The sequence below is a fragment of the Cupressus sempervirens genome, chromosome 9, assembly GCF_028749045.1.
Source record: "Cupressus sempervirens isolate cs-2001-9-10 chromosome 9, ASM2874904v1, whole genome shotgun sequence".
NCBI lineage: Eukaryota > Viridiplantae > Streptophyta > Pinopsida > Cupressales > Cupressaceae > Cupressus > Cupressus sempervirens.
Window position 1 is genome coordinate 449,839,567 of NC_143126.1, and position 27,295 is coordinate 449,866,861.

Consider the following 27,295-nt stretch of genomic DNA (forward strand, 5'->3'; position numbering starts at 1 on the left):
CCAAAAACCACAGCCAAAGGAATCCACAAGAACTAAATGGTGTCAATGGAACCAACAAGATATGGCATGAAGTCTACAGAAATAATGTCTAAGGAAAAGAAGAAAATTGTAGGTGAAAGACATGGCTGGGGCTAGGGTTTGAAAACCCTCCTTCTTCCTTCCATACGCCAAATCCAAAAGCAAATAATCAAGAAACCCAAACAAATGCCTTTATTTTTACCTTTGACATTTTCTATATTTCCCTTTGCCATATTTTAATAAATTTTGAGTCCATGCAAAGTTTGAGAGTTATGCATTCTTAAAATTTTAACTCCCTATTTCATATTTATAAATTTTTATATGCATTAGGCTTACCATAATATATTCAATGCATATAAAGAATTTATATAAATAAAGATAATTTTTTTTAAAATACTTTATAAATATTATATATTTTAAATATTACAGCCATTGGAGGCAGAATTCACACACACCTGGTGACTCGACAAAGGAAGAGTTCACTTGGTTTCATAAGATCAGTTGTTGGTATGGTCATTACAATTTTATATTCAAATTTTTGACTTACTATATGAGCAAATATGTCAAATTATTATGGTAAGTCAGTATACCCATCTTCATATTATGTAAAAAATTTATATCGAGATCCATATCACTCATATACACATGTCAGAATGCTGATTTTGCTCCAACAACAGTTTATCTGAATGTTGAAAGTTGTTATCAGACTCAAGATTATGAGATTCAACAAGAACTCCAAGAATGTAAAGAGACTAGAAAACAACATGACAAATTAAAAGATATGTTGCAGGATTTTAACAAACAAATAAATGAGCTTAAGAGGTAGCAGGACTTTCAAGCACATTTGGATGAGTTAGCTCATCAAGCCCATATTCATGAGCAAGAAGTTGAAGAAATGCATAAAAGTTTTGGAAATCAGTTGGCTAAAGAAAGAAGACACTATGAAGAGCTTATTGTTGAAAAAGAATAGCTGTACGAGGTGCGATGTCAAAAGTATGCAAAAAGTTTTCAAAGGAAATTGAAAGCACATAAAGAATTTCATGACACGGAGCTACAAGGTCAATAGATTATAATCAAAAGGTTGGAAACCTCATATAAAAACTTAACAGAAGCTTAGGAAGATAATGGTATTTCAAGTCAGCACAAAGAAGAAAATCAAATCATAGCTTCTACTAAGAAGCCAATCCAGGAATCTAGATTTACTAAAGAAGATATTCAATCACCTTTGATGCTAGCCCAAATTTATGATCATCAATATGAAGTACAAAAGGTAGATTTTGAAAAGAATCTTGATAATAAAATTGTTGCACATGAGGTAGAAATAGAGATAAAGCTTGTTGAACAACAGTCTTCTAGTACTAAAATTCCAAGCTTCCTACAAGAGCCCTTAAAGAAAGATACTCAAATTTAGAATTCAAGTTACCCATGCTTCATCAAGAAAGAAAAGGAAGAACCTATACTATTGCAAATATTGTCATATAACAAATTGATTCTTGAGCTCAATCAATTCCGGATGTTCCAATTCAACATGTTAAGGAGATTCGTAAATTTGATTTTCCAAGTTTTAATGATTTCCTTCTAAAACAAGAAGTTAAAATTGAAAAATTAGATCCACTACAGGATGTTTCTCATATAGAAAAAGTTGATAGTTTTCAAGGTCCATTTGATTTGTTTAATGAACTCCCTAGTTTTGTGGGTGAGGAAGAAGATGAGGTTTGTGTTGAACAAGAGGAAAATCAGAAAAAATACTCACATTGACTTTAGGATAGCAAGAAGAGGAAGATGATTTAACTATTTTGGTCATTCAAGATAGTTCTACTAAGTTATGTAACAATCCTATCTTTTTTAAGGTTGAAAATGATGATAAGGAGGTTGCTTTTTGGGATGAAATGGAAGCATTTATTATAGAATTAGACATTCCTTGTATATCAATAGATAAGGCAAATCAAGTGCAGACAATTATTATTGAGGAAACTACTAGGGACAATCAAGTTGAGGCAGATGCATTGGTTGTAGTCTCTTTATCTATGACTAGTAATAATAAAAATATGTTGGAACAAGTAGATTTATCAATCTTTGATCAACAAGAATGCAAGGATAAAGTTTATTTATTACTAGTTCAAAGGCATAAACATGAAGGAAATGTTGAAGGTAGATGCGAAGAAGTAGAAGCCAACACAATTTTGGTGTATGAGGAATAGGTCAATCAGAAAATTGCTAATGTCAAAGGTATGTTTTTTTATGAGGACTAGGAAAGCATTATTAAAAACTTTTGTTCTTTCCTTGACAATGATATGATACCATTGGAGGAGGTAATTTTTGATTAGCAACATCAAGTATATGAAATGATTCCCTTGCTTCTTGATTCTCTTGAATTCAATATTCCAACTCAATTTGATGTTATGGTTGAAAGGAAGGTTGAAAAGGTTAAAATCAGAAAGAGTAAGCTGAAATTTGTCATCACAAAGGGCTGCCTTATTAGACATTGTGCTAGGATGGATCTGAAACATGAAGCTTCAGACATTAAAGAGAAGCTCCCACCTGCATACGCATCTCAGACATGTGTTAATTAGATTCAAGAGGTAGGTGAACTAGCCTATTACTTTTAGGATATGCTTCAAGTACAATTGATAGTTTCACTTACATGCTATATCATTTTAGTTGTATGGATGCATGAAATCTACCCTCTGTTGGTCAAAAAAGGAAGCTATTTTAATCAGTTACTAAATGGATGTATTTGAGGATCTTGATGATTGATTAGCTTAGGGTAGGTTAGGTGTGATTTAGTTTTCAGATTTCAATAAGTGTTGTTTCAACACATTTAGATATAAGTTTTAGTGTGTTAGTTGTTAGTAATAAAATTGAAAACTACAACACATCATTATCAATCTGCTATCAATACATGAGGTACATATCACACAAAGCATGGAATGAATTCCAATGCCTTGAACCATACATACTCCATGAGTTCATAATAGGCTCATGATGACATGCTATTGTTTTCAGCCATTTAGCTATAAGGAAATCAGAGAACATTCAGGCATATTGCTGGTACAAATCCTTTTCAAATATTTTTAGAAAAATAGCAAGTATAAATTCTGATTTTGAATTATGGTTGACTTGAATAAGTATCTTGCCTCACAATAGTAATATGATGTATTATCCACCATCATACTAGACTGATATACCACTGTATAAAACATGAAAATACTAAAAAATAGGAGGTATGGTCACTCCAAAATAGTTGGTATACCACCCTAGTACAATCATAAATAATGCACCATGTTGCTGTCATGATGCAAGGTACATATTCAAGCTTAGCAGTTGAAGTTTTGTAGTTGTTTTCAATCAATTTTTAGCCAAATTTGCAAGGTGTCATAATAGCTAGCAACTATTAGTCCTCACAACCATGATACAATTGTTTTCCATAAAAAAGAGATCATAAAATAAACCATATTTATCTCTTTGTTGTGATACAATTCCATCCTAGTTATCAAAATGAATAGCTACAGGATCCTATGGCAACTATTAGATTTGTTTTCAGTTTTTAGTTTCAATTTTCAGTTTGGTGTGGCGAGGTGTGTTTATTTCAGCAATGTTTTCAGTTTGGTAATTTTTCTAGATTTTGACAAGGTTCATTTTTCTAAATGTTGAAGATGACTTTGTGCCCAATGGATTTACAAGACAGTTGGTCTATTACTATTTAGCAAGAAAAAATCCCTGAGAGGTCACCAAAAATGTTACCAATTTAGCCTACAACTAAATTGCTAAGAACAAATTTCGTTTGTGGATTAAACTCTATGTTTTGAATTGCAGATATTATACATTACAAAGTTATTTGAATCCTAAAATGTAACTACTGAAGTGATGATATTATGTAAATTTGATCACTATCAATCCAAAATTGATATATAGATATAAAACATTATAAGAGTGTTCAACAAATATACAAATTCTTCATATTTCATATACAGAATTTTACAATGCATTCAGAATCCATACAGCCTGTGGTGGCATAAAACATATAGATCTGAATAAACACATTATACATGCATGAAATAGAGAAAAAATAAAGGGAAAAAGCCTCCATTGCCCGAGCACAAGTTTGGTAGGCCAAACTTTGATGAAGACTCGAGCCCGCATCCAACTCAAATATAGCTTGCAAAAAACATGATAAGAGAGGGTTTAGTTCACATGAACTAAGCAATGAAGGCTTTTCTATCTATCTCTACTACATCCCATCCAAGTGCAACATGCGAATTCAAAAAGAGCATTAAGAGATACAAGAAAAAAATTGAAGAAAAGAGCATAAAACAATTAGTTTTTTATTCTAATTAGGTTTGTTCCATGTGCAGATATAGGTATGAAGACTCGAGGCTATCGAAGGATCGTGTGTAAATTACATACATGAAGACTTCTAGCTGAATTTTTTGAAGAAAAGACAGAAGATTTTGGGGAGACTATCGAGGGGGCATACACAAGTTTCAGATATGAAGATTATTGTTACTAGATTGGGGAGGTATGATAGCTAAAATAAATATTTTCTACCAAGAGCTAATTTCCAAACAACAAAGAAAGAAAAGCTTCATAGTATATTAATTTCCAAAAAGCTGATGAAGAAATTTAAGAAGGGAAAAGCTTCATAGTTGTATCAAAATCCGAAGAGCAAGGAACAAAAAGGCCTCATAGTTATATGTGATTTCCAAACAAAAAGAAAGAGTAAAACTTCATTAGTTATATCAAAATTTGAACAAAAGTAACCTACAACTATCAAGATATATTGGAAGAGATTATGGAGTTTTTCATACAAAGCAATTGGTGATGATACAGTACAAAAAAATAAATTTTTATATTCAACATATTGCAGCAAATGTTACAAGAAAAAGTCGCAATGTTTTGTTCCATATATGTTATATAAAAAGGAAAACTTACTTCAGTGCATCCAAATGTTTCTTCCATACAAGTTTGTAACAACAAAAATGAGCCAAAGGGACATTCCATGGGTTAATTCACAGGATATAATAGCAACAAAAAATACATGATATACCACTGAGAAATTGCCAGCAATCTAGTTTCTAATTAGTGCAAATTTTGAATGGAGAGTTGTTGTTGCACATCTAAAATATAAAGATTATCAATGTCAACAATGCAATAGTAACTCACATAGCTCAATCTGCCAGGAAGGCTAGTTTAAAAAAAAAGAGTTTCATTTTGAAACAACTACATAACATCTCTAGCCAAGCCATCTATGGTGGCATCCATAACTAGAAGCATGATGGTTACATCATTATATCTCTATGCAAAATAAAACCATAACAAAAGCTGGAGTCCAAACCTCATGAATCTAAATATTATGAAGCAAAAATTTGGCAAATGAAACCCTTAAATCAACACATCCAGCCAGTAATAAACCAAGGAACTCATGACCATGTAGGCTGAAACTCGTGAATTAACCAAAAGTCGTTCAGCATGATGAAGCCTGCAAGAGAAAACAAGAGGAAGCATGGCATCCAAAATAAAACCCACAATGAAAACCCAATAGCCATGGCCAAAGGAATCCATAGGAGCTAACAAAAATGGCATTAATAGAACTAGCAAGATATGGCATGAAGTTTGCAGAAAAACATCTAAGGAAAAGAAGAAAATTGCAGGTGAAAGACATGGCTGTGGCTAGGGTTTGAAAACCCTCCTTCTTCCTTCCATATGCTAAATCTAAAAGCAAATAACCAAAAAACCCAAACAAATGCCTTTCTTTTAACCTTTGACATTTTCCATATTGCCCTTTGCCATATTTTAATAACTTTCAAGTCCATGCAAAGTTTGAGAGTTAGACATTTTTTAATTTTTAACTCCATATTTCATATTTATAAATTTTTATATGCATTATGCCTACCATAATATATTCAATGCATATAAAGAATTTATATAAATAAAGATAAGTATTTTTTTTTAAAAAAATTATATATATATATTAAGTGAGTTAAAAATTATTGATCATTTAATATATAGAATACTTATAAAAATATTTTTTTTAAATTCCGTTTATTATATTTACTAATACTAACGTGTTTAAAAATTGATAAAATATAACTTAAACACGTTAATATTAATAAATATAATAAAATGAAGATGTCATTGTAAAATTAATATATCAAGTGGTTGCAATTATAAAACCATTGATTTTATTAATTAAATAAAGGGAATTAAGAGGAGTTTCAAATATTTTAATGCCTAAATGCAAGGAAAGCACATTTAGTTAACTCTTTCATGCAAAGATGAGCTTTATTTTTAGCAAAGATGGACTGTTGGAGATAACTAAACATTACATGCAGTATGAAGACTTGAGTATGGAGCTATTTTTGGAGGCTAAGGATAGGTTGATTTTCTCATGCAGTAATGGGGCAGAATAGTGATATTTTTAGTGATTTATGTAATTGAGGGCAGTTATGCATGCAGTTCATGATGAGAGCCTATTTTATGCATATTTTGCATAATTATGAGGAGTTTTACATGCTATATTTTTGGGTTACTTAATGGATCCAAGTTAGGGTTTTATGCATGATTTTGAGGAGCTAGAGGCAGTTTTCCAGTTATCTATCAGTTGGGCAAGTAGTTTTAGAGCAGTTTTTAGATGCTTCTTCATAGTTTCTATCATTTTGACTAATTTTTCTAGGCATGATGTTGGAATCTGAATTAGGGTTATGATTTCTATATATTGTACATTCACCTCATTATGAGCATCTTCTTTCAGATTCAAATTTTTGTGCATTACAAATTTTGAGTTGATTGTAAGAGAAAATTTGTAGTAGAGATTTTTTAGCATTGGTTATAGAGATTCAACGGTTCCTTCTCATTGATTCTTATGGAATATTGTGATTTTTTTAATTTAATATTGTGTTCGCCTTCATTTAAGTTATGTTCCTTATTGCAATTTGAATCTTGATATGTGTGATTACAAGTCTTTGTTTGTGATCATTATTTTTTTTGTAGAAAATTGGTGAAACTTAGGTTTCCTTTTCAAAGCAGAAGATCCTAGTCCTTGCATAGAAACACTTTTGTGGTTGCTTGTTTGTCTGAGTATTGTGAATCAATTGTGTCTTTCATTATTCATGTTGATTTGATTAAAGTTACATTCAAAACCACTGGTGCATCACCTCATTTATGTTAGTATTCATTATTTGTCATTCACTTCTCACCCCTTATCTTGCATATAATTTAGGATTAGGTGATCACTATTTAGGAACTGGCCTAGCTTCTAGAGATTCATCTCTCATTTTAGGACAACCCACCACTTGAGAGAGTTTCCATGTTTCAATAGGATGGATAGATTTTGCATCTTGCTATAGGCACAATCCTGATTGACAAAAGGTGTTGCTACAATGTAGGACGCAATTACTTCCTTAGGTGGGATAGAGGCACGTATAGAGTCACTCAACTATGATGTTGGTGATGTGGGTGTTTAAAAGGAGTTAGTAGATGTTTGTTTATGCTCTAGTATTACTAATTTGCAGTCTGGCACTAAGTCATGTGTGCAGAGTCAAGAGTCCTTAGTTGAGGCTTTGTCAAGAGATGTCGATGTAGATAGTATGGACACATCTGATGATCCATTTGATGATGCTATTAGATGTACCAAGTATGATACCCCTTGTTAGATATCGGGTGACAACTTCAAGGATATTTTGGATGAGTCCTAAGATCGATGATTACAAGATCTTACTATTGAGATGGAAGCTGAGACATGTGAGGAGATTGATACAAGAAGGATTTTCATTTCTTTGGATGAGGAGTTGGTTTCAAGGTAAATGGATATTGTATGTCAGTTACATAATTATGTGAGGAAGATAGAACTCGTATGAGAGATCTTGTGGTGGAGAGTTCTGATTCAATTTCCTATCTCAGTGTAGTTAGTGAGACAAAGAGCTTGCATAGGAGTCATGTATTACAGAGGCATCATGTGACTTATCATTTGAAGGTGAGTGATAGTAACATTTCTTTATCTCTTGATCATTATAATGTTATTCATCAAATGCTAGCCACATCTAGTTGGGGTGCTCCTATGTCAGATGAGCATGATGATAGTAGTCTTTCCCTACCATAGGTTCATGTGCTTTCAAAGGCTATTAGGATCTTGAAGCATAGTTTTTCTCAATTAGTTGTTGATAGGGATTACTTTCTAGAGTGGGGTAGCACCTACTATGAGATATTGTTAGGGAAAGAGTATGTGGATGAGCTCACCCAGGAGCTTGAGGTGACTATGGACTCTCTTCAGTATACTTAGTTAGCTCTTCAAGAGTCACATTCATAATTGGATTAGGTTATCATGGAGTTATAATGGGTACAATCGACACCATCCCTAGATCCTATTCAATTACATATTGTGATTGGTGGTGAGTTTGCTCCTATGGTTGAGGATGAGGGACATGATGATGTAGTGAACACATTTTTCCAAGATATGAGTGTAGTATGTACAAAGGAGGTGAGAGCATTAGTGGAAATGGGCTCTCATAGTGATTTTATTTTTTCTACTAGAAGTGAATCTATTTCTTCTTTTCATAAGGCTAGTAGCATTGGATAGTTGGCATTGTCACATTTTCAGAGGGATCAATTGTGGATTGTGGAGGAGTAGATTGATGCTTCCACATATAATTTCTATTGTATTGAGTAATTCATGGAGTATTTTCTTGAGAGCTTGGATTTGCAAGAGGTTTTGTATAGTATATCTAAGGGTACTCTCATTTAGGGCTCTCGTGATATACAATGATTATTGAGGAATATTGTAGAGACCTTGGCTAAAATGCTTACCAATAGGGATTTTTTGGTTGGGTTTGTTGAGAGGGTTACCTAGGATCTTGCCCGACCAATAGTTTGGAGTCAGAGATTGGAGCCATCTTTTGATTCCTAGTTTGATGATGATGAGATTGGGAGTTTTTTTTGGCATTACACTATCAGGAGTGCTCATTACTTTTCTTTTGACCCACAGGTAGAGGATTTGGTTTTCAGCATTATGGATGGTGACAGAAGGTTTGATTTTCATTATACCTACAGAGGGCATACTTTTTCTACCAAGGGATGGAGATTTTGAGATACATGGTATTCTGAAATAGTTGGATGTGCTAGAGAATGAGATGAATCAAAATCACAAATGAATGACCCAACTAATTTTGAATCTGATATTTGAGCAAAGCATGATATCATTTTTGTGAAGAGAAAAATGTGGTAATAATTCATGTCAGGTTAAGTCAGATGATGTAGTTGTTGGCATGAGTTTCCAAAATCATGTATTTGATGGCAATGCAACTTTAGTGGAAGTAGGAGCATGTGATGATACTGTCATATCAATAGCCACTTCAATGTTGGTTGAGCCATCCAATGAGGAGTATAGTAGTATGCATGTGGTTGTTGATACAGTTGGCATGAGCGCATATGGTTCTCCTGTAGCTACGTCTCTTCAAGGGATTTTTGATCAGGATTCTAGTCCAGTATATATTATATGGGTGGGGACTAGGATGAAGATATTTCTTGTGGGGTTTTCTTCTGGCAATATTCTAACTCCTACATCATTAGCACATGTTTTGAGTGCTATACTATAGGTTATGTTGTTGGTCCTGATGATGTTAGTGGTATGCAGTTGGTTCAATGTTGACAAAGGTATCACATACTACTTCATTTAGGATCCAGGTGGAGTTTGGAGTTCATTGTGATGTTGGATTGCTTGAGGACAAGCAATTTTAGGGAGTGTAGATTGTAATGTCCCCCATCTTTTAGACCCTCAATGGAGTTTTTAGCTTTTCATTCTTCAAAGTCTAAGTGCAGAAATAAGGAGAAATAAATTAAATAAAATTGAATAACTAAATAAATCTAAAGGTGACTTTATATTTAATTAATTTAATTTTCTAAAAGCACAACTAATTATTGTATTAGAAAGGGAGAAGCTTCTAGAGAGTGCATTTTTTAGAAGCACAATTAATTATTGTATTGAAAAAGAGGAAGCTTCTAGAGAGTGCAATTAAATAATATTTTTATTCTAGAAGGGTGAAGGAAAAGAATAAATACAACCAAGAGCTTCATTGTTAGGCATCCAATTATTGTCAATTGCATTTGATATAAACTTGGGAGAAGAAACTAAGTGTTTCTGATTTTAGTTAGCCATTGGAGAGCACCAATTCTTTAGTGTTGCAACCATTTGAGGTGGTGAAATATTCATTGAATTTGACATTCAGGAGAGCTTCATTTTGGAGTTCTATTTGTGCTTAAATTGGAGAACATATTTATTGCTAGCTGCTATAGTGTTGTGAATAGTGACGTGAACAATGTTGTGAACAATATCGTGAATAGTGATGTAAGTAGTACTCACACTACAATACTTTTCTTGATTATGATTGCAATTTCACCTCCTTCATTGGGCAATTTGTATATCAGGTTCTATAATCAATTTGCATCATTTAAATTGGTCATTTGGCATTATAAAGGTGGCTATCATAAGTAGTTGTAGATGCACATTTTATCATATTTATAATGTCATTTCTACTCTCTTCTTTTGGGGTTGCAAAGCCAAGATCTTTGGAATATTATGTTAAGCATTAAATTAGAAAATATCTCACTAAAGGAGTGATAAGTTATAGGTCTATATATTTGATGCAATGTGCAAATTTATATCTTCCATGATTGACATAATAGTATGCATGCCAAGTAGTTGACAAAATACCAATTGGTTGTAGGTGCACATTTTTCATTTATAATTCATCTATATGCATTTGAAAAGCCAAAAGAGAATTGCATATGCATTTAGTTCTTTTCTTATATATAGTAGTAATCAATTATAAGTTGTTAGATTCCCTTTGATATCATTTTAAGCAAAGCATAATCAATTTGAAACTTAGAAACAACAAGCATAGAGATCATATTGGAAGTGTTTGACAATTTTCCTTGAGCAACAAATCAACAAGTTGAAGTTCAAATTGACAAGGGATATTACAATAGTAGCAAAGCTTGTTTTCAAACTGTTTGACAAAATGTCAAACAATTGAATTTGAGAAGGATTTGGTGTTCCACGAAGTTATAACCAATTGGGGTTATTACACCAAAAGATGGTGGAGGCTATATTGAGTTCAATTCAATTGTAAATTTCTTCAACGCAATGCCCAATGAAACTCAACTATCAGCCACCAATGGTTGTTATGAACATGTCATAATTTGAGGCTCAAAGTTAGGATAAACCTATTTTTCTATATCGCAGCATACACTTTGGAGTCATTGTGAAACAAGGGACGCAAGCACCAAAGTTCTTGACTTTAATGTGGAAGGTTTTGAGGTAAGAGTTGGGTCAAGTTGTACATTTTACGGATGCCATAGAGAGATTTTACTTAGACCTTATGCTTCAAACTCATTGACAAACTTAGTTATTTTCTTAATTTTGATTTGAGATTTGTTAATTGTAAAAAATAAAAATAAAAATGTTTTAAATTTGAACAAGGCTTGGGGGAAAAGTTGTTACTTAGTCTGTCAATCTTACCTTGGTTTAAGTTATGCTCTATTAGATGGAAAAATGAACATGAAAATTGATAAATATGCTATTATGTGTAGGGTCTATAATAATGACTCGTGTCTCTATCATAAGTGGTGTATTAGCCTATGCCTTCACTGCTTTAGGTGGGTCATGGGTAGTTGGATCAACTATTAAAAGACCAACTTGGTCTCTAACTTTTGGTTACATAAATTGTAAATTTGTATGTATTTGAGCTAATTACTTAGCAACATCTCAAAGGGGGTTCTTGTCCATTTGATGTTTTCCTTGGCCTAAAATCCACCTTATAATTAGATTATCTTTTTGTCTTTGATTATAGATGTTGGTATGATAAAAGACATTTCTCTAAGGTATTTTTTAATATCAAATATGATTGTTTCATTTCAAAATTATCTAACACACATTCTACACTTTCAACTAACACTCATTAAAATAAAATAAAAATCTCAATATTATTCAAACTTTTTAAAATTTAGTTTTTTATTTTTGTACTCTCTCAAGTTATCTAGCTCAAAGATCAAAGGACAAATTGATTTATTTGAGAATAGATTTTATCCTATAATTAATTGGAAGCTTATGTGTGATTAATAGGATTGCATGCATTTAATTGTTTGAAAGATCAAATTAGATGGACTATTTGTATGTATTCTTCTTTATAAATTAAAAGGTAATGTATACTTGATGAATTAAAAGAATGAAATTCATTTTTTACAATAATAATATCAAATTAGATGAAATACCAAGAAGTGTTATTATTAATTTCATACAAACCACACCTAAAAATTCAATATTGTTTAAGGATATCTCTATATACAACTTAGCTATTTAAAAATAAATTTGAACTTGCAGGTATTTATAATATGCATAAAACTTGTTAAGCATCAAAAGGTCAAAAAAAAGTCATTTTAAAACAATAGATCATAATAAATATTCAAAAATTACCAATAAGTATACCAAACTATTCAGAGTTCCAATAAGAATTCAAAAACTACCAAATTTTTGTTTTTAATATAGATTATTGATACATTCATATTGTTTTTAATGTACTTCTATTTAGCTATTAAAACATTACTTGGCCCCTACGTTCAATAAATTTCTTAAAATTCGTCTCTACAACCAATATTATATAATTTTGATAAACATGATAACTCTTCATATTTTCTGAAATTATGTAGATCTAAAAGAATTCGATCTTTATCCTGCATAGTTAGCCTCCAAAAGAGTTTGGTATGGTTTAAACCTTAAAATTCTTCAGAATTATAAATAACAAATCAATATTTACATGGAAAACCAACCATTATGTAGCACATTAAAATTTGTCACAACTGTAATAGTGTTGTACAGCTGTTCAGAAATGTTATAAGCTCAGTTTTAACAAAATCAATAACCACCCGACTATTTGACAAAAATGCCTGAACATATTGTCATAGTTGAAAGGCTTTTTCGGTCTATATATTTGTAAGGAGTGTTGTGGGCGATAGATATGTCAAAATTGATCTACTTGAGAATAGTAACAACCAGGCAGAAACGGTGAATGAGAAAAACTATAAGAAGCAATCAATAGGACTAGAAATCGCATCTTAGGGTGCAATGGGTATGCCTAAAGATATTAAAGGTCGATTAGAAAATAAATAAATATCTTTCATTTAGAAAGATAGTCATGGTCCATTGCTGTAAATCATAATCAGTATAGGTACGCCTTCGACATAAATTATAATCAGTATAGGTATGCCTTCGACGTAAATCATAATCAGTATAGGTACGCCTTCTACGTAAATCATAACCAGTATACGTACGTCATCGACGTAAATCATAATCAGTACAAGCATTCTCCCAGGAGTATTTAACACTTTTGCATTAGAAATCAAGCCTTAGTGTGTGATGTTTAAGACTTTCGCTCCGAAGATTTGTAGGCTCATTGCAGGGCACGTAGTAGTTGTTTGGACATTGGTAATCTGGTGTAAAAATAAAGAAAGGGAAAACATTTACAGGTAAGAGATGCATTTTTCAAATACAAGTACACCATCATTCTCGGCTCCCTTCATCCAGAGTTTGCAGTAGAGAAAATAGCCAGTGGGCATGGAGTAAAAAATGCGGAAGCCTTAATAATAAGGCTATATTTTTTATTATGTTTCATGTATGAATTTTTTTTTTGTTTCACTATTTTTAGTGCTGATTACTACAGACAGGAGATACTTTTCTAAATAGATTTTCTTTCATGCGTGCAGCAATATTATTTAGTGACATCTGGAGAACTTTTTAGATTAATTGGAGTAACATATTTCCCATGCAATGTAATATTTTTCAATACAACAGGCGAATTCTTTATCAACATCACTTCCCTATTGTTGAAAAACTAAAAAATTGAAGAGGAAGAATGTGATTTTATCTGTGAGGGGAGTGCAAGATGTGGTAAAGAATACAGAGCTTTTTAGGTTTGTAAAAATAGATGAAAATAAGAAGAAACATGAAATAGCATCAGTTAGGAAGGATGAAATTGATGAAATAGCGACAGCCTGTTTATTGTTACCTTATTATTTGGACTGAAGTAATTGTTTTTGTTACTATGGAGAAATATCTTGTGTCAATGAACTTTCCAGAACTTTTAATTTCCTTAATTTCACTAAATTATTTTTCTCCTTGCTATTTTCGAGTCAAACCAATAAGATTGTAAATAAATAGTTTCTTTTTTTTTAATAAATAAAAGAAAATTTAAAACTTTAGAAGAAAGATTAAACCTCAAAAAATTCTTTAGTATCATTGGTTAATGGAAAGTTTTTATTAGTTTTTAACAAAACTAAACAAAATGGTTTTATGTTCTAGAGTTTGATTAAACAATTGCTTTGGGCATTTGGCATTGAAGATACAAAGTCCAAGAAGGGTCGCTCTATGTTTGGAAAAAGTAATCGGATGCTTCCTGCTTCACAATTTCTCTATATCAGGAGGACCACTTTGGACTAGTGAAAGAATTTTATTAATTCCCTACCTTAAACATTTGGAAATTTATATTAAAAAATGCATTTAATTTTTTCTTTTAAATCAGAACATGTAGAGTAATGAACACAATCATTCATCTAGGGAAATATATATTTTAGATTCAAGTGAAAAATTCCCTAGTATCAAAGAAAGGATTTTAGATTAAATATATAATGCATTTAAGACATTTAAGACCTATGGAACTAATAGAGAAAATATATAAACGATAATTTTAATAAGCTTTTTCCTTTTAAAATGTTATCATTAATCTCAAGAAAAAAAAATCATACTTAAGGGAAATAACATTTTAATATAGAAGAAAAATAGTAGCATATGGAAATATTTTAAATGTAGAGAAATTAGGTCTTAAAATATACCTACCTGATTTAATTCCAGTTCTATAAATATTTACATACCTCAAAATTCACTTTCTATTACATGAATCCAAATCAAATTCTAGTGCAGAGAAGACTAAGACTAAGAATTGATCCTAAGTGTGGATAAAAATTATCTTTTTATAATGGTGTTTGGAACTCTAAACTTTGCAAAAATTCTAGTGTTCCAACACGATTATAGAATCCTTGTGTGTTCCAATAGGTTCTTTTCCAAAATATCCCACCCTTTTAAGGAACTTATAACATTCTCCATACTTAAATGGTAAAATATCAATGTGTTTAATACCTTGTTCCTCGGGTTCACCTTTATAAATCCAAGCTGAGCTGGCTTTATCTCCATTTCCCTCCACTAAGCATACCTCTTCTTTTACAATTCTAGTTGTTTCATGGATTTGTGGTGTTTTTGAACTTGATGGTTTTTCATAGGGTCTTGGTGGCAATGGGAGATTAGCCAAATGTGGCATTATGTCAATCTTACATTTGCCCATTCTATCTCTTGGATATTTATCTTCTTGGAAAAAATACTTAGTACCATTTCTTAAGATGTTTTTGCTTCTTTAGGAAACTCTTTGTCATGAGGAATCATGTTGTCATCTTGTTTGAGAGTTTTACATGGGTATCTTGAGTGTGCTAGTATGGTGACTTCAAAACCAGTGTGTAGGAATTTAATGCGTCGATAATACATTTATGGAGCCACCTACATGACATAGATCCATGGTTTCCTAAGAAGTATATTGTTAGCGAGAAAAAGATCAAGGACTTGACATATGGCATGTCTCTTTTTATGGGTCCAACTCTAATGGGTAAGACCACAATGCCTTTTGAGGATATTCCTTCTTCATCAAAAAGCCTTAATTGTTATATTTCCTCTTGGATAAATATCATTTTTAGAAAAATAAAAATAAAAAAAATTGTACCAAGTTGAAAGTAAAAATGTTTAGACCAATATCTTTATTTAGCAATGTGTTTAACTTGGTATTTTTGGATAAGCACTTCAATGTGTAGTGGCTAGTTATGCAGGTGATTTAATTATTTATCGTCCTCCCTTGAAAAGGAGAGATAGTGTGGGGAGGTCAAGTGTCACACTATAGTTTGGAATCTATCCACATCCATGTCTTTTGGGACATTAGTTGATAGTAGGGCTTGACTCAAAACCCCTCGATAAGTTAGAGAAATGTTAAGAAAGTCCAAGATGGAGATCTTAGAAAGTGTTTGTGGTAATTGATCCACCAAACTATAATTGTTTGTTTTAGGCAAAGTTAATTATCTAGAGTGTTTTGTTGTTTTATCATTAGAATTTGTAGATGTTTGTTTGTAAGTAGAAGCTCCTTTGAGTATGATATTTTCTTGACTTCAAGTAATTGCATTAGATGTTTCACCTACTAATTTTTCACCCCCTTAATAGTAATCATGTTAATGGTTTGATCACTTGGTTCCAACATATGAATGACATTGACATGATCTTTGTAAGTGTATTTAATCTTTATTCCCTTGTCCTTGGATGATTCAACTTGTTCATTTTAGGAAATAGTACTATTTTTTGTATGTACATCCACTTTAACTTTTCCATCTTTTATCAAATTGTGGATGACATGTTTCTTAGCTTCATGCAATCATTTGTCTTGTGGCCCTTATTATGGTGAAAGACACAAAATCCATCATTAGGCTTCACATCTAGTTCCCAAGGTTTAGACTCAAGAAGAGTGACGATATTATTGTCTAAAAGAGATTTTAAACCCATCTCCAAGGTGTCTCCTAATTGAGTGAATTTTCATTTGGGTTTTGATATCAAAGGATCATTTCTTGGTCTGTTGTTGTTGTTGTTATATGGTTTGGATACCATTGTTGTTGTAGTATTATTGTTGTTGTTAACTTTCCTATTTTCTTGTGAACTTGATGATAAGTTAACCACTTCCAATTTTAGGTTTGTGTTAGGACTATCTACAACTTCATCATTGACTATGTTCTTGTCCCAAGGTTTGTACTTGTATTTCCATAGTTGTATTTATACTTTTTTATCCTTGTACATGAGTATTTTTCCTTTTTAACCAATATGGCATCTTCTATCTTGATCGACTTTCAACCATCTTATCAAAGGTTGAAGAAAGGACCTTCAAGTTTTAAATTATAGTTTAGTTTTGGAATTAAGTTATTTACAATGGTACCCATTTTCTCATTTTCAAATAAATCTCTTGAATATCTATCAAATATTCTTCTTCATCATTGTACAAATGTGAGAAAGGAATATCCACTTTTCTTTTTTATGTCACATTTAAGTCAAGCATGGTTATTGCATGTTGTATATTGTATGAGTATTGTCAAAGGAACTTCTTAAAAAACTTGTAAAGGTTTTAATTCTAGCAGGTTGTTTTGAAAATCTCTCCATAGCTAGGCCAACCAAGATTCTAGTAAACAATCTCATCAAGTATGTTTTATCATACATGAATTCCATGCTTAGTGTACAAAACTCTCCCACATGGTCTTGTGGACATGTATTTTCATGATACTTGTGATACTTTTTTATTCAAACATGTATAGGGAAAAAAACCATGTAATGATTCTTTTCAAATGGAAATGGGGACATGTTGCAATGAGTATTGTTTTGTCAGTTTGTTGATTTCTTCTATCATTTCTTTTAATTCAGATTTCATGGAAATTAGTTGTCTTGTTAATATTGAAATGGGAGCCTCAACTTATATTTGTTTCATTTTTTCTACATCAAATTCTAAGGTAACTTTACTCCCATAGTAGCCAACTTCAGGAAGTATTTCTCTTTATGTTCTTTCAAGAAGTTTTTGGAAACATTTACTTATTAGTCTTCTTTGGTTGGATCTTCATATTCCAAATTTTAGTTAGTGTTATCCCAATCATACTATTGAGAAATGTTTTTAGTAGATGTAGGTGACACTCCTTGAATTTTTTGAGTTGTACTTCATGTAATATGTGCACTCTTGTTGGCATTATGTTATATTTTTCATTAGTGACAACATTTATTTGATTTTGAATGATTACTGAGCTCATCACTTAGTCTACAATTTATACCAAGCACTTAGTGGTTACCAAGTAAGTTCTTCAGTTAAGCAATTCACACTGAGCATTTCTGAAGCTACCGAGTGAATATGAATCTACTGAGTAGATAGTGGTCACTGAGCTTCTCAATTTCTACCGAGTCATCAATTTGTGTGATGAGAAGCCAGTGTTTACCAAGTGATGGATGTGTAGTATTTACCGAGTGACAGTAAGGTAAACAAAGAATTCAGTATCTACCGAGTAACACTATATCTACCGAGTCTCAAATGGTTACCAAGTTCCAAGTTATGTTGTGTGACTAGTATGGACTGAGCTTCTACTTCTACCGAATGCATGACGATGCCGAGTAATGCAATGGACACCAAGTATAAGAAGTTCACCAAATCAGCTTGAAGAACCCAAGTTTTTTGTTGTTTGGTTGACTTAGTAATGTTTTGTTCACTTGTGTTTTAGTCGACCTTGTATTTGTAAATATTGAAATGGTCTATATGTAATGTATTGTATCATTTTCAATGTATGGATGAGAATATCAACGAATGACATGTAATGTTTTGAGAAGAGTGAATGTGAATCAGTAGTAGAGCAGAGTATTTAGCAAGGTCTACAAGGAGTAGTAAAGATATATCAATCACAAGAGGTGATCTGTACTTCAAGGATCTAATTAGAAATCAAGTTATAAGTCAGATCTATTGTTTCATCCTAACAAGTGAATCAGTTTTCCAAATCCTTTAACAAGGTAGACTTAACAGTCATTGTATAAGTCTCCTAATAGAGTGCATACTTCATTGTATATTTGCAAAACCTCTTACAAGGTGGATCTAGTAGTCCAAATTGCTCTTAATAGGGAAAATAATTAGAAGTGGTCAATATAATCCCTAAAAGGCCAACTTTATACTATAGTAGTGAAGTTTTGTGGGTATCATTCCTACCCCAGTTTTGAAAGGTTTCTGGGTTACCAAAATATTGTGTTCATGTGTTATGAATGTTTATCTTTCTCATGCATGTAGCAGAATAGATGAATGAATGGTGAATGATTTATATTGTTAAATTGATTTAAAGTTTTTGAGGTTACTGATTCACCCCTCCCCTCTCAGTAACCTAGCTAGTCTTGATTATTTCCATCAATTGGTATCAGAGCTTTTTGGTTCTCAGGATAAAGTTTGACAGCTTGAGCAAAGATCAAGTGCAATGGAGATATTCAAACTTGGTAAAGCTATTGAGAATGAAAACCTAGATCTAGAGATGGCCATAGCTCAACTCAAGGAAGCAAAAGAGAATCTTTCCCAATCCCTGAAAAGAAGGAAGGAACTTGCAAGATAGATGAGTGATCACCAGTATGTTGAAGAAAAGATTGAAGACCTTTTCCTCTCAAGTAGTTTAGATGAAGAAAATGAGGCAATCAAAGAACTCCTAGAAAAGAATAGCTCTCTACAAGAAGAGGTAAGAAAATTGAAAAGAGAACAAGAAATTCAATCAATAAGAATGTGCGAAATCTTGGAACAAAGGAATAAGGAAAGTGAAGACTTGGAGACAAGAAATAATGAAACTCAAAGTCAATCCCTTCAACAGTAAAGTCTTATTAGTAAACTCTCAAATGAAAATAAGGAAATCACAAATTTGAGATCTAAAAATGAAAGTTTGAGGAATTATTTAATTGTTGAAAGACAAATCAATGAAAGATTGAAAGCTGATCTAATTTATGAAAAGAAAATCAATGGAAGGATGATGAAATCCCAAGCAGACATGGATCAATTGAATCATAAAAGTGAGTAGAATCTCTATAGGAAAAAAGGTAAAGTAGGACTTGGATACAAAGAAGAAGGTGAATCTTCCAAGCAAGGTGCCCAAAGGAATCAAAGACCTACTTGCAATCACTGTGGTAAGTTAGGCCATACATCAAACAATTGTTGCAGCAATGGAAAGATGAAATTCAATGGAAAATGCTACAATTCCAGTAAACATGGTCATAAAGCTAATGAATGCAAGGAGAAATCAAAATTTGAAGGCAAATGTCACAAATGCAAGAAATAAGGTCACAAGGCATTTGAATGTAGATCCAAATCATTCAATCCAGTGGAACAAATTGTCAAAGCAATATTTGGTTGGAACTACAATACTTGGTGTAGATGTCACTATTGTGGAGAATATGGACACATTGGCATAAACTGTACAAGGCATCACTTGAGAAAGAGAGATTCAATAGTAAGATGTTATACATGCACTGAACTTGGTCATATAGATAAAAATTGCATGAATATAGGAAGAGTTGAAGATGTAAAGAAAGCTAAAGCTGATAACATCAGGAAGCAAATGAGACAGCAGTGGGTTCCCAAATCTATCAAGCAAAACAGTTCAAATGATGGGCATGTCACTCAAGAAGTGGGTGACTCCACCACTTCCAATTAGATTCTTAAAAGGAGGAACTGGAATTGCATCTTCAAGTTATATCTCGAGTACTTCCAAATGGAAGAAAGAAGAAGATCCAAATTAGTATTTCAAATACATAGGGATCACTTAAGATCATGTCTTACCAAGAAAGGTTAGTCATAGACTCAACCGAGCTAGGTCAGGTGTAATGAAAGTTTTGTTTGATCACCAAGTCAAAAGTTTCTACTGAGCTAGTGAGTGGATGAGAGTCTATCATGCACTATGTCACTATGGTAGCTAGAATTAATAAAGAAATTTTCATCAAAAGGGCAGATTTTGACTTCATTTTTCATCACGACTTCAGTATACATAGAGCTAAGAAATTCCAGGTACATCCAAGCAATTTCAAGCAAATTTGCAGCAAAGAATTTGTTCAAAAAAATTATATCATTTATCGAGAAGCCATGGCATCCAGTTGTAGTAGAAACATCAAGGAAAAAAGAGGCTTAGAAATGTTGGTAAAAGGTGTGGAGTGGAAAGTGTCGAACTTCAAGCTAGTTCTAGCAGTTCCAGAGTCACTGGACCCAAATGGAGCTCAATCCCAAATTCCACCCAAGGTACTTCTAAAATGAAATTCACACTCATTTTAAGTTTTTTTTTTAGGAAATTGGTACCCTAGAGATGGATAGTGCTCTAGAAGAGATGTGTGTTGATGGTTCGCTGAAACTCAATCATAAGCACTTAGAAACCAAAGGGTTGACTCATATCACACACATGCCAAGGAGCTTTGAAATTAAGTGGATTAGGTATATTCTCAGTCATGTGCGTAAGGGTCAATTATGGTTAGAGAAACTAGTATTAATCACCAAGAAAATGATTCATAAGATTACAAGTCTCCTCATGCTAAGCAAAGCCAAAACTACAAAAACCCTAGGTCGGGATGAATTCCAAAAGAAAACCCTAGCCGAGTGGGATAGTGGAGGTTTAAAGATTAGCATTGTTTTTGACGTTGAATTGAGATTTGGTATTCATGTCATTTCTCATAATATTTATAGCTCCAGTCATTTGAACAACATGCCATGTGAGGCAGTGGATTTAACATTTAAGGTTGTGAAGAAAAATATGGAATTTTACCTGTCAAAGTTATTACTGAAACAATTGAATAAAAATATGGATAGTATTAGGACATCAAAGAACAACCCTTGAAAATTTGGTTCTTTGTTGACATGTCTTTTCTTTTATGTAAATTTTTTTTTCCCATCCAAAGGTTTTGTAGTATGGAGAAAAGGGGTGATCCCACAATAATGGGTTCCACTTTTTAACCAATTTTGACACTGAAATCAATATTTTTGCAACAAACATCACATTCAAGTGACTATATCTCCAAAACTATAAATAATTTCAAGATGACATAAACTAGTGATTTTGAGTACTTTGTTCCTACTTTGTAACCATATTTTTTAATCAAAAAAATAAAATTATTTATATGAAATTTTTTTATCTCCTCCAAAAAGTGGTACATAATAAAATTCAATATTTTTAAAGAGTGATAGTCTGTTTGACACACATAACTAATTTTTAGAAATGATAATGAAGTAATTCTTTTTGTGTTAGATTTGTAACATCAATATCTAGAGGATGCATTTGGTTTGATTTATTTTGGTTGAATATTGTATAGTTTATGAAGTTTTGAAGTGACACGAATCGTAATTCAGACATACGTTCCGTTTGACACAAATAATTTGAAGTAAATTTATCATAAACCTTTTTTTTTTTAAAAAAATAGAAAGATATCTCAATAAGCTAGTTCCTACATATTTTTCAAAAAAATTTGACCTGATTTACTAATTTTCCCAAGGTGTCAAAGTTGGTTGATGTTCAATCGGTAATGAACCTATAATGAGTTAAACTCATATTTGAAAGTCTTAATGACTAAAATATGTATTACAATTATATTCGTTGGAAAGCTTGCTTCGAGCAGCACATTTTGAAATTTTTAATTTTACAGTAGGAGATCATTCTCCTGCAATTATGGGAGTCAAAAGAGCAAAAAAAAAAAAATGGAAAAAGGGTTAAAATTTTGCTAATTCTATACATTCGTGCAAACATATTGGGCATGTTTGCGTGAACCCATGTTGACACGAACGTATGACAAAAATAATTTGATAGCCAAAATTTTTATTTAATATGTTCACGTGAACATTTATAATAATTTGTGTTCGCATGAACATATAAAAAAGGAAAATTTATCAAGATCTCAAATGAAAAAGTGGAATTTCAATCGCAAAATTGCCGTTCCAAATATGTTCGCACGAACATATTAGCAAGGTATGTTTGCGTGAACATACCTTATCTAAACTTAATATGTTCGCACAAACATATAACACTTAAATGTTTGTGTGAACATAGTTAACAAGTTCGGGCGAACATACATAAAATTCTATATGCAAATTTTCCATCATTTCACAATTTCCTTCATCCCACAAAAGTGGTACCCAATATTTTGGGTTCACCCAAAGATGTTCCTATTTTGTATTAGATAAATGAATTTATTGCAGAAATGGGTATAAATTTTGATAGCATTATGGATAATTACTTCAAAAATTTCAAGGAAAGGATGAACAACAAGTTTAGGATTCCTCCTAAGCTTGTTGATGATTAAAAAGATGATGTATGTTTTATGGTTGATTGTGATAGAGTGTATATTTAGGCAGTCAAGCCCCAAGTTGCATGGGTGAAACCTCTTCCTTATGAGGTAAATATTGATGAAACTAGAGACATCATAGAAGCACTAGTGAATGAGGCAGTAGATCCAAAGCTACCAATTTTTGGTACATATGATGAGGCCAAAGCTAGAATTAAGCTTGAAATCAAGCTACCCCAAGCAATTAGCAAAGGTAAGAGGAAGATAGCCAAGATGAAAACTTCCACTGACCCTCTTATGCTTACAGAAGGTAAAGGAGAGGAATGAAGAAGAAGAACAAGAACAAGAATCTAAGAAGGAGGCAGAGCCAACAAAGAAGAAAGGAAGGGTAATCATTACCAAACCTCCCAAGGTCTCCATAGTTGTTTTCACAAGAAGATCAAAAGGGAAAGGAAAAGGTGAAGTTGTTCTCAGCAAGCCCCATCTTACCTTCCAAGAAAGATTAAAATAAATGGAAGAAGGAGCAGGCATCACAAAATTCAAGGCCCTAAAGTTTTAGACTAGGACTAATGCTGAAAAGATGCAAATTGAGGAGTTGGTACTCAATAAAATGGGAAAATGGAAATATTCCCTAGATTAGATTGCTCCACAAATTTCAAAAGAATTTTTGGCAAGATTGCAACCAAGGTGGGAATCAGTTGTACAAACAACAAAAGATATATATGAACAATCTTTGAGAAAGTTACTGCCTAATCTTACAGATGCAGAAGTCAAGGCAACCATGAAAGAAAGTGAAGGTAAAATGATGATTAGATTCCATATATGTTTGATTTTGATCAAAGACATTGAGAATGTTGTTAGAGATGCAACAAACATGTGGAAGAACATCTATCATCTGCATAAGTCTAGTGAAGATCCAGTGGAAATCAAGGATGATGATGATGACAGTGATAATGAAGAAGAAGACAGCACACCATGTTACTTTTGATGATTATTAGGCAATGAAGGTTGATGATGAAGAGAAAGAGGAAGAAGATGAAGAAGATGATCCAATGAAAATAGAAGCACAAGTCATATCTTCCCTTCCTCATTCTCCACCTAAAAATGTTACATCATCAGGGTTGGAGATAGCTTCAACAGGTATGATTGCAACTAGCTCAGATATATCATCTGCACAATCATTATTTGCTACCTCACAGCTTGAGGTATCTTCTATGGAAGTGTCTATCACTTCATCTACTAAGTTGTAGCCCTCTTCATCAACTCCCAAGCCATCTACAACTTCAACAGTGTGTGAAGCAGTTAGTTCTTCAATTGTGTCAACTTCCACAGTAGCATGTATAGTAAGTTTACCAGTATGTTCTACAGTTTTGTTTACTATAGATTTGATAGCACCAACTTCTATTTCAGTCAACTCTCCAGTTGTAAGAACTCCATTTTGTGCTCCACCTATTGTTACTTCATTTTTGGATAGCACATCAATTTTAGGTACAATTAGCACTTCTTTCAATTTTCCTTCAACTGGACCCATTCAAGTTTTTACTATTAGTCCAGCCATTTCTACCATTGTCTCCATTTCTAAGTCCAAGAAAGTGAGCTTAGAAGTAAAATGAAGGACTCCTTTAAAACTTTTGCTTACTAGTAAAGAAATTGATGAAGACATTGATTTGGATAGGGAAATTGTCATTCTGAAGTTGGATCTGGACATTGCCACTGCTGATGAAATGATATTGGTTAGTCCACCTTTGGAGCAAAAGGCAAGATAGAAGTAGCTTCGAGATGAAAGAGATAGACAGTTTAAAATAATTGAGAATGCTAAAAATATAATAATTGAGGCTATAGGTGTTGATGTGGACTAATCACAACACATTTTGTTGTAGTTGGAAGAAGTTGTAAATAAGTTCAATGAAGATACTTTTGGTCAAGAGAAGTTAATAGAGAAGGCAGAGAAGAAGTTTGAAAATAAGGTGCTTGAGCACATTGCTTAGCACATTGCTATAAACCAAGTAGAGTTATCTTCAATTTTGAGCAATCTTGAACAATCTTTCACCAATGTAACATCACTTTTTGGTAAGCTTTGTGATGTTACCGAGTTTACTAAGGAGATCAAAGAAAAATTGAGCAAGATTGATGTAGATATGAAGGCAAGTGCTCAAAGGTTATAGCTTGACCCTAGTTCAAGCTCATCACATCACATGAAGCTGAGATTTTTGTCAGATTTGTAGGAAAATTTTCTAAGAGAGGAAGCAAGGATCAAGTCCACACCGATTGATATACAAAATATGATCCTTCCAGTTATGGACTTAATGTAGAAACACATTGCATATTCAAAAACATTAGTCTAGGATAACAATTTTTCCATAGCAAATCATATGATTGAACTTTCTGTAGAAGTTCAAGTGACACTCTCCACCTGCGAAATTTTACAAGATAATTTGGTTAAGACATTGGCTCTTATTCTCAAGGTACACTCTAAATTTCTCTCACATTTTGGTGTCTCTATTTGAATATTTTGCATATCTTTTTGGTATTATTGTCAAAAAGGGGGAGTAAGAGATAGTAAGAGACATGGGAGTAAGAGATTTGTGGAGAAAATAAGGGAGAAAATAGATTGATTTATGTACAGAATAAAAAGGATGAAAAGCTATGTATATATTATGTCATATGTATGGGGGAGATATATAAGATATGTATATATAGTAGCTTTACAAAGATCAATTTTGAAAAATAAAAAATTGGTATGTCAATATACATAAGGCTCGTAAGTGTTTTTGTCACTAATTGCAAAGGGGGAGATTGTTGGCATTTTGTTATTTTTGTCAGTAGTGATAACACTTATTAGATTTTGAATGATTACCAAGCTCATCACTCATTCTACAGTTTATACCAAGCACTCAGTGGTTACCAAGTAAGTTCTTTAGTTAAACAGTTCACACTGAGCATTTTTGAAGCTACTGAGTGAATATGTAGTCCAGCAGTGTTTATCGAGCTTACAGTGTTTACCGAGCAGATAGTGGTCACCGAGCTTCTTAGTGTCTACCGAGTCATCAATTTGTGTGATATGTGTAGTGTTTACCGAGTGACAGGAAGGTAAACAAAGGATTCAGTATCTACCAAATAACACTATATCTACCGAGTCTCCAATGGTTACCGAGTTCCAAGCTATGTTGTATGACTAGTATGGACTGAGCTTCTACTTCTATCGAGTGCATGACGATGTCGAGTAATGTAGTGGATGCTAAGTATTAGAAGTTCACCAAGTCAGCTTGAAGAACCCAATTTTTCTACTATTTGGCCGACTTAGTAATGTTTTGTTCACTTGTGTTTTAGCTAACCTTGTATTTGTGAATATTGGAATGGTATAAATGTAATGTATTGTATCATTTGCAATGTATGGATGAGAATATCAATGAATGACATGTAATTTTTTGAGAAGAGTGAATGCAAATCAGCAACAAAGCAGAGTATTTAGCAAGGTCTACAAGGATGTACTTCAAAAAATCTAAGCAGCAATCAAGTTGTAAGTCAAATCTACTATTTCATCCTAATAGATGAATCAATTTTCCAAATCCTTTAACAAGGTAGACTTAACAGTCTTTTTATAAATCTCCTAACAAAGTGCATACTTTATTGTATGTTTGTAAAACATCTAACAAGGTGGATCTAGTAGTCCAGATTGCTCTTAATAGTGCAAATCATTAGAAGTGGTCAATGTAAGTCCTAAAAGGCCAAATTTATACTGCAGTAGTGAAGTTTTGTGGATATCATCCCCACCCCAATTTTACTTCTATTTGGAAGGTTTTTGGGTCACCAAAATATTGTGTTCATGTGTTATGAATGTTTATCTTTCTCATGCATGTAGTAGAATAGATGAATGAATGGTGAATGATTTATATTGTTAAATTGATTTAAAGTTTTTGAGGTTACTGATTCACCCCTCCCCTCTCAGTAACCTAGTTAGTCTTGATTATTTCCAATAGTACTTCATGTAATATGTGCACTCTGTCCAAAGAAGGGATGCCTTTGTAAAGTCTTATCTTGTTCAAATGTTGAGTCTTAGTATTTAATCTTTCTTGTGCAAAGGGATCACTAGTATTTAGATTGTGATATTGATCATAGTAAGAGCAATAAAATCCAAATAGGTGATAGTGTCAATTTAGGTGTCCCAATGTCAAAAGAGATATAATATTAAAGCAAGTGTATTTTTTCAAAAGAGGTGATGAGTGACTGTGACAAAGGTTGATGAGAGAAATAGTTCATATAGGTTTTAGTGTTAGAAGTATTTTTACCTTTATGTTGATTTGAGAACCAAAAGGATTGATTAATAGTGAAAAGATGCAC